The following is a 12,925-nucleotide window of genomic DNA, read 5'->3' on the forward strand; positions in this document are numbered from 1 at the left end:
GCGGCGCGGCGGGAGTCGGGACCGGAGATCGCGGGGGCGGGCGGGCGGCTGGGCTCTTCAGTCTCCGGGGGCACCGGCCGGCGCCGCGCCACTGGGAGGGGGGAGAGGGAGGAAAGGGAGCAGCGAGAGGCGGAGTGGAGTGGTCCAAAGCGTGTGCGGATCTGGTTGGCTTGCGCGTCGGCCTGCCTTGATGCCGAGTCGATCACATGGGGCCTGAGAAACAAGTAAAGAAAGAAAGGAACGGGGAACGAAACGTGCAGCACGCACTCACGAGCGAGCGTGCTCGGTGGGTTTGCATTTTCTAAGCGCTAATAATTCTGTTGAGAATCCTGAGAATGTTCTTTATGTTATTTTTATCCTTCTGACCTCGATACTCTGGTGCTCTTCTTTTCCCAAAAACTCCTGATATATTCACTTTCAATATAACAAATACCAAAAATAATAAAAATTACATCTAAATTCGTAGACCACCTAGCGGCGATTAAAAGCATTGAAACGAGTCGAAAGCGCATCACCGTCATCGCCCCTCCCTCGCCGGAGCCGAGCAAAACTTGTTGTAATAAACAGTCGGGAAGTCGTCGTGCTAAGGCCCCGTAGGATCAGGCGATCAGCACACCAGAACAACGACCGCCCCGATGAAAAGTAGCGTAGATCGGAAGGATGCAATCTAAAGACACACAGGCGAAAGCGAATGATGACCAGATCCGAGCGGATCCATCAAAAGATAGATCCACCGGAGACACGCCTCCACACGCCTACCGACGATGCTAGACGCACCATCGGAATGGAGACTATATGGAAAGAATTGTCGGGGGTCTGTAGCGACATATGCCAGGGGGTGGCTAATCATGGAGAGGGACAAGAGTACGTCGCCGGGCTCTAGAAGCGGGAGTGAGCGAGACCACACGCGCCTACGAATCTTACCCAGGTTCAGGGTTCTCCGTGGAGATAACACTCATAGTGCTGCTCTGCGGGGTCTCCGCATGATGATTATGATCAAATAGAGTAGCTACAAGTTGCTCCTTGAGTTGTTTTGCTAGAGGAGGAAGAAGAACAAGGTTAGCCCTACTCCTCTCTTGAAAGTGCGTTATACTGACTAGAGGGTGAATAGGCGATTTTTATGAAAGTCTTCAATACGTGAAAGTTATGAAGACAAACGATAGAAATAAACCTATTACCCTGCAGCGGAAGGTAGACTACACTAGGCAAGCCATAGTCAAGTATTCATTAGAGTGAAAGCACAATGACTTAATAGCAGCAATGTAGTAAGGATCAGGTAAGAAGATATTATGAAACCATACAGAACACGCAGTCACTCAGTGAAGACAAAAGATAGTGCAAACATACAATGACTTCACAAGGAGTAATAGTAAGTAAAGGGAAGGGAAGATGAAACCAGTGACTCGCTGAAGACAAGGATTTGTTGGACCAGTTCCAGTTGCTGTGACAGTTGTATGTCTGGTTAGGGCGGCTAGATATTTAAACCTTAGGACACACAGTCCCGGACACCCAGTCCTGAACACGCAGCTCAGGACACCCAGTCCTCACCGTATTCCCCTTGAGCTAAGGTCACACAGACCTCGCCCAATCACTCTGGTAAGTCTTCAAGGTAGACTCCCAAATCTTCACAGACTTCGTTCACCGGCAATCCACAATGTCTCTTGGATGCTCAGAACGCGACGCCTAACTGGCTGGAGGATGCACAGTCCTCAAGTGTAATAAGTCTTCAGATCACACAGACAAGAAGACTTAAGTGATGCCTAATTCTCTTTGGCTCTGGGTGGTTAGGGCTTTATCCTCGCGAGTAATTCTCTCTCAAAGGCTTCGAGGTGGGTTGCTCTCAAACGACAAAAGCCGTACTCTCAATCTAAGCAGCCAACCGTTTATGGTTGTAGGGGGGGGGGGCTATTTATAGCCACTTGGCAACCCGACCTGATTTGTCCGAAATGACCCTGGGTCACTAAGGAACTGACACGTGTTCCAACGGTCAGATTTCAAACTCACACGACAACTTTACTTGGGCTGCAAGCAAAGCTGACTTGTCCGACTCTGGACAAGATTCACTCTCATAGTCTTCACTCGAAGACATAGGTTTTGGTTAGGCATCACTTCAGTCATTCTGACTGGTTCTCTTGGACCCCACTTAACAGTACGGTGGTTCCTATGACTCAACACAAAAAAAAGAGAACTACGAAAGATCTAAGTCTTCGAGCTCCATAGGCTTCATGTGGTGTCTTCTCCTGTCATAGTCTTCAATGTGAATATCTTCATATATCACCTTTGACTTCAATGTCTTCATACATTTTTAGGGGTCATCTCTGGTAGGAAAACCGAATCAATGAGGGACTTCTACCTGTGTTATCCTGCAATTCTCACAAACACATTAGTCCCACAACTAGGTTTGTCGTCAATACTCCAAAACCAACTAGGGGTGGCACTAGATGCACTTACAATCTCCCCCTTTTTGGTGATTGATGACAAACTAGTTGAAGTTTTCAACGGGGAATATAATCTGTGGAATTGTAAAGGATAAGGAATTGTCTTCATAAGTTGCAAGGGCTCCCCCTGAAGATGTGCATATAAGTAATTTGCTTTTGGAATGCAAATGCACATGGCAGGTTGTACTTGTGGAGATCCACTTCAACTTATGATGACAATTCACTATGCATGTGAAAGTATATGAAGATAATGGCATGCATAATGGAAAATGGACGTCTGCAGAATGATCTAAGTGCGGAATTTATCGTCGCACATGCGGAATTTATCATCGCAAAATAAGGTGGCAGATAAGTAGCAGACGACCATCGAGTTTAAGTGTTACAACTCAAAGAACCAAATGTAGCAAAACGAGAGTTGTAAGCACGAAGCAAAATATAAAGCACCCGCCCATATGGACCTTCTTGAAGACTATCAACCTCATATGCTTCTCCCCCTTTTGCCAGTAAGGACCAAAAAGGTTTGAAGACATAGAGCATCTACTCGTTCCCATGAGGAGTAGGTGAAGTAGCAGGGTCGTTGGTGGTGTTTGGCGGTGCTGAAAAGCTTGGAGCAGAGTTGAAGCGTGCTGAAGGAGGTGGCGGTGAAGTAGCATCGTCTTCATCCTCGATGACTCTGGCAGTCACAGTTGCAGCAGAGGAAGAGAACTCAGAGTCTTCAAGGGATGGAGTTCGTCGCAGCACAGCCCTTCGAGGAGGTGTGGAGTCAAACTTGAAACGCTCAGTGAAGCCATCCTCTTAAAGATCATCTTCAGAACACATCATTGTTAGCCCTTTCCATGTGCAGCGAGAGGTTTCATGGGCAACAAAAGCATTCTTGGTGGCAAGATTGCGAATGCGATTAACATCCACCAAGAGGCTTTGCATCTGACGCTTCAGCCAGTCATGATGCCTATCCTGTTTCTGATGAAGAGCCACAAGAAGCTCTCGATTGTTGAGAACACGAGTGCGCTTCTTGGGTCGTGGAGCAGTTGTACTATCAGTGGCTTCAGTGGAAGTAGGATGTGGTGCACGTGTAGTGCCAGCCAAAGGATACACACAAGTGACTGCTTCAACTCCTTCAATGTTCTGAGAGAAACTCTGATGCTCTGCATTCTGAAGACTTAGAGGTTCTTTGGCAGGCTGAGGATAGATGGCTTCAATAGACATATCCACATCAGGCAGAAAAATTCGATGATTGCGAGCAGATGGCTGATATGAGATGGTGGAGTGAAGTTTGATCAGCCGCATTACCCATGGGGCGTATAACTTCAAGCCAAACAGATCAGAGCCTGATGCAGCAAGTTGACGAATGAATAAGTCATGTGCATTGAAGCATTTTCCATGAAGAATATAGAAGACCAAAGTCTTCATTGCACCCTCAAGCTTGGCATTTGGAGAGTGCCCTTTGATGGGCCAGAGAGTTCGCCTGATGATGTGATAGATGGTTCTTGGCAGATACTCAAGGTCTTCAACGAAGAACTCTGTGGGATAAGCAGCATCTTGGGGCAATGGCTTCATCATGCTGAGCATCTGACTCATATCAGGTTCAGGCTTCTGAAAGATGCTCTCAATAGCTTCACTATGAAGCTGACAGCCATGCTCGTAGAGATCGCCAGGAGTGGGCAAACCAGTGAGCTCAATGATGTCAAATGAATTGGCTTCGTGATGAACGTTTCCTGTCATCCACTCCAGGACCCAAGTCTTCGGATCTCTGCTGTACCCGCGAATGTGAAGTGTGGCATAGAATTGGAGCAGTAACTCTTCATTCCAATGCTCTTGGTCAGTAACAAACGGCAGCAGTCCAACTTCCTTGAAGCAATCCAAAGCTTCTTCCAGACAGGGCAGACCAGCTATAGCTTCAATGTCAAGGCGCTTGTGTGGGAAGATGCGACCTTGGTTGTAAAGAATGCATGAGTAATAGCTTCGTTGCGGATAGCTCCAGAACCGATCAGATGATATCCTTTCCCTTGAGTAGGGGTTCCTGGAGCTATCGAAGAATGTGTTGTCTGCTCTGAAGCCATTAATATTGAAGGAGCCAGGTGTTGATGCAGGACCTGGGAACCTTGGCAATCTTGGGATTGGCTTCTGTACCTGAGGCCTGTGCTCAACATGATAGTCGAACTGGGGACCGACAGCAGACTCAGGAACAGAAGTGGCGGGATCAGTGGCTTCGTTGTCTTCTGATGCTTTTGTTGGGGAGGGCTCCACATTAGCTTCATTGGTGGTTGTGGCAGCCGCAAGATTTTCAAGCACGTTCTCCTTGAGAACTGCTTCTTGGTGGGACAGGGGAGTGGCCACTTGGGGAACTTCTTCTTCCGCGGCTGATGCAACCGGAATGTCTTCAGCAGAGACTTGAGGCCTTGGACCTTTGCGAAGCCTGCGCAACGCAGGCGACGCCTGTGGAGTTGGAGTTGGCTGGGCCTCAAGGTCTTCTTCCTCTTGTGAGCGATCCGCCCATGAAGCATTCTGTGCAATTGGCGTCAGTGGACGACCAATGCTGATGAGTTCGCTGTTCTCGAGCTGAGGAAGGACTGCACCATCTTCTACATGGTCATGTTGACCAATGTCTTCAACAGCGATGGGATCAGCTGCTGGAAAGTCTTCAGCTTCATGAGCCTCTGTGGAAGCAGGCTCATGGATTGTCAGTTGACGTTCAGCGTCAGGATAAACCATAGAAATAGGTTCAACTATCAAAGGCTCTGTGGGAGCAGCCTGATCTTTCTTGGTCTTCCTCTTCTTCTTGGAGGGGGCAGTAGGAGAGGCTTCAGGATGTTTCCTCTTCCTGGCTTCAGCCTCAGCAGTCCTCGTCTTCTTGAGCTCTGAAGCAGTTGACCGGCTTTTTGGCTTCGAGCCAGTCATTCTTATTGGGAAGACAATAGGAACTGCTTCCTGCCTTGGTGCGTCGGGTTCAGCCATAGCAGGCTTCTTGTTCTTCTTTGCAGCCATCCTGGGGTCGATGCCAGGACGCCCAAGGGCCTTGCGCTTCTCAGCCTCATTGTAGGCTTGCACACATCTGTCAGCCAGAGCCTTCATGCGCTCACGCGAACCCTGAGCTTCTGCATGTTTCTTCAGAAAGACTTCCTTGAGCTCGTGCATCATGATCTTGAAGTTCTTCACTTCTTGCACACTGAGCTTGGCCATATGCTTCTTGAACTGAGCCTTTTCATAGTCAATCTTTTGCTTCAGTTCAACAATGCACTGGGCGACAGCTAGCTCTGAAGCAATGGCGCCTTGGAAGGCGACACTGAGGCCAATGGGTAGTTGCAGATCTTCAAAGCTGATGTTTGGCGTGTCAAACTACTCGTCAATGAAGTTGTGGATGATGGTTACATCAAAGAGAGGCAGATCATTGAAGATTTCTGCTTCTTCTTTGCTCTTTATGAGTTGCTCAAGAGCGTCATCTGCAAGATCTTCATCGCTTGACAGATCAATGTCATCATTGCGCAGAATGGCAGCAGCTGTTAGCTCTTGGCCGGTGTGTGGCAGAGGCATCTTGACCTTCTAGAGCTTGGAGATGCGTGATAAATCTTCGGACTGCACACTGTCTTCAGGAGGTGTAGTTGCCAGTGGCTTCGCCCGTGAGATTTTTGGTGAAGGGGCAGGCATTGAAGCTTTAGGCTTCTTTAGCTTCTTTGTCTTCGGCGCTGCAGGCGCTTCTTCTGATTCAGTGTCAGCTGCAGGCTCATTCACTGCAGTCCCTTGAACCAAGACATGGGTGATGAGACCTTCAAGGTTGTAGAAAGGACCGATGACATTGGTTCTGCATCTCGTGTGCCATCAGCCCTTGGAGCTGAGGGACCAGGGTTGAAGTCTAGTCCCAATGTCTTCTTGTTTTGCTTCGCTGAGTTCTGGGCAAACTGGAAGTTGCGCTTGAACAGATTGTCGTCACGACACCATAGTAGTGACGATGGGTGTGCATCATCAGGCTATGGCCCACGGACCATGCAAGGATAGAAGCCTTGTGCAATGGCTTCATCTCTGGACCTGGGTAGAAGATTCTTGTATAGGATGTCTCCCCACGGTCTTTTGATGGCGTTTTTCTCAGCATATTCCTGGGTTACAAATCGGTATTTGAACCATTGTTCTGCCCAATATCTTCGAATCCATTGGATTCGGGTCTTACACTGATTGTAATCCTCTTTAGGATCTGTCTTGTACAGTTCTGAGAGGTCATCTGGCAGATCTCTGGATGTTTCTCCACGACGCTTTCTGCCACCCTTCCTTGCTGATTTCTCTGAAGCCATAAACTTTAACTTGAAAGGCTTCAACACGTTCAAAGGCTTCAAAGGTTTTCGCTTGCTGGACCAACAGGAACTGGCTTCGGGAGAATTTATGTGACGCTGTAAGAATTTTGCAAAATCTCTTCTCATCCAAGGGCTTGGTGAAGATATCTGCCAATTGCTCTTCAGTGTTGACGTGTATGATATCAATATCTTCCTTCACAACATGATCTCTGAGAAAGTGATGACGAATTTCAATGTGCTTTGTCTTCGAGTGCTGAACTGGGTTGTTGGCAATCTTGATGGCGCTTTCGTTGTCGCAGTAAAGTGGCACTTGCTTCAGATGAATGCCATAGTCCTTGAGTGTTTGCTTCATCCACAGAAGCTGAGCGCAGCAAGATCCAGCAGCAATGTATTCAGATTCAGCAGTGGAGAGAGATACACAGTTCTGCTTCTTTGAAGACCAACATACAAGTGATCGTCCCAGAAAGTGACATGTGTCTGATGTAGACTTGCGATCAACTTTGTCACCAACATAATCAGCATTCGAGAATCCAACCAGATCGAACTCTGAGCCCTTTGGATACCATAATCCTAGAGTTGGGATGTGAGCCAAATATCGAAGAATTCGCTTCACAGCTAAGTGATGCGACTCCTTTGGTGCCGCTTGAAATCGAGCACACATGCAAACACTAAGCATAATATCTGGCCTAGATGCACATAGATAAAGTAAAGAACCAATCATGGAGCGGTATACCTTTTGATCGAACTCTTTACCATTGTCGTCGGGACCCAGATGATGTTTGGCTGGCATTGGTGTCGTGAAGCCTTTGCAGTCTTGCATACCAAACTTCTTCAGGCAATCTTTGAGATACTTTTCTTGAGATATGAAGATGCCGTTGCGTTGTTGTCGTATTTGAATAGCGAGGAAGAACTTTAGCTCTCCTATCATGGACATCTGATATTGCTCTTGCATCATATATCCAAACTCTTCACTATACTTCTGATTAGTGCAGCCGAAGATAATGTCACCCACATATATTTGGCACACAAACAGTTCACCATCATATGTCTTCGTGAAGAGAGTGGGGTCTAGGGAACCGGGTATGAAGCCTTTGCTCTTCAGGAAGTATTTGAGTGTGTCATACCAGGCCCGAGGGGCTTGTTTGAGGCCATCCAGTGCCTTGTTGAGCTTGTATACCATGTCAGGATGTTTTGGATCTTCAAAGCCAGGCGGTTGTGCAACATACACTTCTTCTTCAATCTTGCCATTGAGAAAAGCACTCTTCACATCCATTTGATATAGAAGTATGTTATGATGATTTGCATAGGCCAGCAGTATGCGTATGGCTTCAAGTCTAGCCACAGGAGCAAATGTTTCATCAAAGTCAATGCCTTCCACTTGAGTATATCCTTGAGCAACGAGACGAGCTTTGTTTCTGACAACTTGACCATGCTCATCTTGCTTGTTGCGGTATATCCATTTGGTGCCTATTATATTGTGCTTCCGTGGATCAGGACGCTTAACCAGTTCCCATACATTATTCAGCTCAAACTGTTAAAGCTCTTCTTGCATAGCTTGAATCCATTCAGGTTCCATGAAGGCTTCTTCAACTTTCTTGGGTTCTTCAACATACCATAGGTCGATGTCAATGGCTTTAAGATGCATGCGCATTTTATTCTTCCAGTAGGGATATTTAGTTCCATCGAAGACGGGGCACGCAACGGAGACTTTAATTATCCCTGCAGTCGACATAGCTAAAACTCCAGGTGGTTAAACTGAATCACACAGAACAAGGGAGCACCTTGCTCTGATACCAATTGAAAGTGCGTTATATCGACTAGAGGGGGGTGAATAGGCGATTTTTATGAAAGTATTCAATACGTGAAAGTTATGAAGACAAACGATAGAAATAAACCTATTACCCTGCAGCGGAAGGTAGACTACACTAGGCAAGCCATAGTCAAGTATTCAATAGAGTGAAAGCACAATGACTTAATAGCAGCAATGTAGTAAGGATCAGGTAAGAAGATATTATGAAGCCATACAGAACACGCAGTCCTCAGTGAAGACAAAAGATAGTGCAAACATACAATGACTTCACAAGGAGTAACAGTAAGTAAAGGGAAGGGAAGATGAAACCAGTGACTCGCTGAAGACAAGGATTTGTTGGACCAGTTCCAGTTGCTGTGACAACTATACATCTAGTTAGGGCGGCTAGGTATTTAAACCTTAGGACACACAGTCCCGGACACCCAGTCCTAAACATGCAGCTCAGGACACCCAGTCCTCACCGTATTCCCCTTGAGCTAAGGTCACACAGACCTCGCCCAATCACTCTGGTAAGTCTTCAAGGTAGACTCCCAAACCTTCACAGACTTCGTTCACCGGCAATCCACAATGTCTCTTGGATGCTCAGAACGCGACGCCTAACCGGCTGGAGGATGCACAGTCCTCAAGTGTAATAAGTCTTCAGATCACACAGACAAGAAGACTTTAGTGATGCCTAATTCTCTTTGGCTTTGGGTGGTTAGGGCTTTATCCTCGCAAGGAATTCTCTCTCAAAGGCTTCGAGGTGGGTTGCTCTCAAACGACAAAAGCCGTACTCTCAATCTAAGCAGCCAACCGTTTATGGTTGTAGGGGGTGGGCTATTTATAGCCACTTGGCAACCCGACCTGATTTGTCCGAAATGACCCTGGGTCACTAAGGAACTGACACGTGTTCCAACGGTCAGATTTCAAACTCACACGACAACTTTACTTGGGCTGCAAGCAAAGCTGACTTGTCCGACTCTGGACAAGATTCACTCTCATAGTCTTCACTCGAAGACATAGGTTTTGGTTAGGCATCACTTCAGTCATTCTGACTGGTTCTCTTGGACCCCACTTAACAGTATGGTGGTTCCTATGACTCAACACAAAAGAAAGAGAACTACGAAAGATCTAAGTCTTCGAGCTCCATAGGCTTCATGTGGTGTCTTCTCCTGTCATAGTCTTCAATGTGAATATCTTCATATACCACCTTTGACTTCAATGTCTTCATACATTTTTAGGGGTCATCTCTAGTAGGAAAACCAAATCAATGAGGGACTTCTACCTGTGTTATCCTGCAATTCTCACAAACACATTAGTCCCTCAACTAGGTTTGTCGTCAATACTCCAAAACCAACTAGGGGTGGCACTAGATGCACTTACATCTCTCTATATGGGTGTGTGATATCTTTAAGGTCTGAACCCTTTGAATGGGGAAGCCTGGGTTTATATAGGCCTACCCCCAGGGGTATAATGGTAATCCAGCCGAGTGTCGGACCCGACCGTTAGTGTCTCTAGACGCCAGCTGCTGGGGCCGGCCGCTTGGTGGGTCCCGCCGGCTGTTGTGTACTCGGCCGACAAGCAACGCCCGCCGTTTGCGGGTCTAGTTGATCGCTTTGCATTGTAGCCTTGCTACTGATGATGGATGCTTTGTCGGGGGGAGCATGGCTACAGTCCCGCCGCCTGGTGGGCGTTCACTGTAGCCACTCCCCGTTTCCTCTGATTAATGGTGCACAGACTTTAAGGAGGGAGGGGGCCGCCTGCTAGGAGGCGGCCCGCCCCCGTTGCCGCCTGCTGGGGATTCGCCGGCTTCTAAGGCTTGCTGATAGGTAGGGCCCGCCGCCTGCAGGCCGTACCGACAGGGCGTCGTGGGAGTGTAACTCCCTAGGTAGTAGGTGATGTCATGTGCTTCGTGGCTATAGTACCCCATTGGGTGAGGGGTGTCTGCTGGGTACGCCCGTACTGTAGCCGCGCTCAGCCCTAGATTCGGGGGTGGCAGGTCACACTGTAGCCACGCCCCGTCCCGTCACAGTTATGTGGGTGCAAACTTTGAGGGCACGAGAGGCCACCTGATAGAAGTCGGCCGCCTCATAGTCGCCTTCTGCTATCCTGCCGCCTTCTAGCAGCCGGCCTCCCAAACCAGCCGGCCCTAGAAGCCGGCCGTTCACCCAGGAGGTGTGAGGGGCGCAACTAGCTCCGATGTCTTGAAATACCATAGGGAGCCAATGAGGCTACCCGTGGTCATTTACTCCGATAGTAGTCCCCGAAGCTGGTGGGGCGCCACGGTCGAATCGAGGAGCCTCAACAGCTTCCTACTCTGAGTGTCTTGGTGATCTTGTTTCGTCTGTCTTCTGGAGAAACTGACTGTTAGGAGCCGACCGGGGAGCAGTTGGCCGCCTGGTGAATTCGATCCGTCTTGGTGGGGGTCGGGTGCCAAGCCAGCCGGCTGGTGGGCATGTCGCCCGTTCCTCGCCCGCCATGCGGCGCCAGCAAGCCAGGGCGGCCTGCCAGCCCGCGCGCGTGACGGGACGTCGCCACAGGCCTAGGCCCGCCACTATAGGGCCTCGGCACACACGCGGATCCGCTGCGGCCAAGGCGGACGGTTGCGCTTCCCAGGTATGGTTAATACACGCCATTACGGCGCGGTAAACGCGGGGTCATGGGGGAAGTGGGCGCAGTTAATCTTGTGCCCCCACGTCTCGCCCCCTCGGCTCCGCCGCCCGGGGGCTATAAGTAGGGGGGAGTGGGTCGGCAGAGCGCACGCGTGCCCTCCTCTGCCTTCGTCTCTCCTTTCTCCTTCTTCTTCTTCTTTTTCTTCTTCTTCTTGCTGCCGCCGCGCCCTTTCCTTCCGTCGGAGCGCTGCTGCAGCCCGTCATCGCCAGTCTTCCTCACGCCGCAGCCACCTTGCACCGCCGTCGAGCCTCGAGCCCATGGCGCAAAGCGGTTGTGCGAGCGACTGGGACGGCTCCAATGTCCATGACGGGCACTTGGAGTTCCTCCGCCAGAAGCGGCGGCTCCCCCATTTGTCGAACGTCAAGGTGCACGTCCCCCCCGAAAGGGAGATCTCGCCGGCGCTGGAAGATGGCGAGCGCGTTGTCTTCTGGTCGCATTTCCTCCGTGGCTTCGGCCTTCCAGTGAGCGGATTCCTTCGCTCGTTCATGGATTTCTACGGAGTGCAACCCCACCACCTTACTCCAAACACGGTGGTGCTACTCTCCGCATTCATCACCTTGTGCGAGGGCTACCTCGACACGCTCCCCACACGCGAGTTGTTCGCAGAGCTCTTCTACATCAAGCTCGGCACCGCCGCCAAGAACGAGGCGGCCTAGTGCGGCGCTTGCGTCACAGTGCGTCGCTCCGGATCTGGGATCCGCTTCCCGGCCCTCGCCATTCTGCAGTCTACCAAGATGTGGCAGAAGTCGTATTTCTACGTCGAGAACTTCAACTCGTCGCGGGACTACATCAACTTGCCGGCTTACGTAGCTGGCCCGCCTGCCGAGCCCCGCACCAGCTGGTAGTTTCGGCCAAAGAACCTATCGGCCGCCTCCTCCATCGCTCTCGCCCGGCTCCACGAGATGATGGAGTCGGAGGGCCTCAGGGCTTCAGACCTGTTGGCCACCTTTGTGGAGCGCCGAGTGCTTCCTCTTCAAGCCCGGCCCCATATCATCAGCAACATGACTGGGCGCTGGGATCCATGTCGGCTGTCCACCAAGGTGATACCGGACGTGGAGGTGGTCCGCATGGTGAACTTCTTCTCCAACTGCTAGCTGTCGGAGACGGAGTAGCGCTTCGGCAAGCCGCCGTATAGCCGGGCCAACCCTCCGCCTCCGGTTGGTCTTCTAATTCTTTTTTTCTTTGTTTGTCCGGGTTCTCTCTTGCCACCTGACCAGTCGCCCATGGTGCAGCACTTGCCGGGACAGACGACCACTAACGCGCTGGCCCCGGGTCACCAGTACACGGCGGACCGGTCGGTGAGTGACGTGGGCGACCCCTACTTGGGGTGGCTGCTCAGGAGGAGGACAATGCCACAGGCGGTGGCGGTGATGGAGCAGGCGGCTCCTTAGGAGGCGGCCTCGGGGATTGGCCGGATGATGAGGAGGAGGACGACGAGCCGCGCCGCACCCATGGCACCGACAGGGCGGGCGCCAGCTCCTCAGCCGCGCCGACTGCTGTAGCCGGTGCGCCGAAGCGCGATGCCGACGCTGGGTTGTTCGGCAGCCGGCCCAAGAAGGCCAAGACATCGGCCGCTGTGACCAAGCGGCACGAGGCTACCGTCAAGGTGGTGAAGGAAATATGCCCTAGAGGCAATAATAAAGTTATTATTTATTTCCTTATTTCATGATAAATGTTTATTATTCATGCTAGAATTGTATTAACCGGAAACATAATACATGTGTGAATACATAGACAAACAT

General features: G+C 50.2%; 1 protein-coding gene across 1 annotated transcript in view; it reads right to left on the minus strand.

Annotated features, from left to right (window-relative positions):
• LOC119355661 (UDP-rhamnose/UDP-galactose transporter 6-like) overlaps nt 1–163 on the minus strand; it is a 4,744-nt gene extending 4,581 nt beyond the window's left edge. Inside the window, exon 1 of the mRNA XM_037622505.1 lies at nt 1–163. The gene's annotated coding sequence lies outside the window, so the exon portion shown is untranslated.
• Between the last annotated feature and the right edge of the window lie 12,762 nt (nt 164–12,925).

Source organism: Triticum dicoccoides, chromosome 2A (genome assembly GCF_002162155.2).
Source record: "Triticum dicoccoides isolate Atlit2015 ecotype Zavitan chromosome 2A, WEW_v2.0, whole genome shotgun sequence".
Taxonomy (NCBI): domain Eukaryota; kingdom Viridiplantae; phylum Streptophyta; class Magnoliopsida; order Poales; family Poaceae; genus Triticum; species Triticum dicoccoides.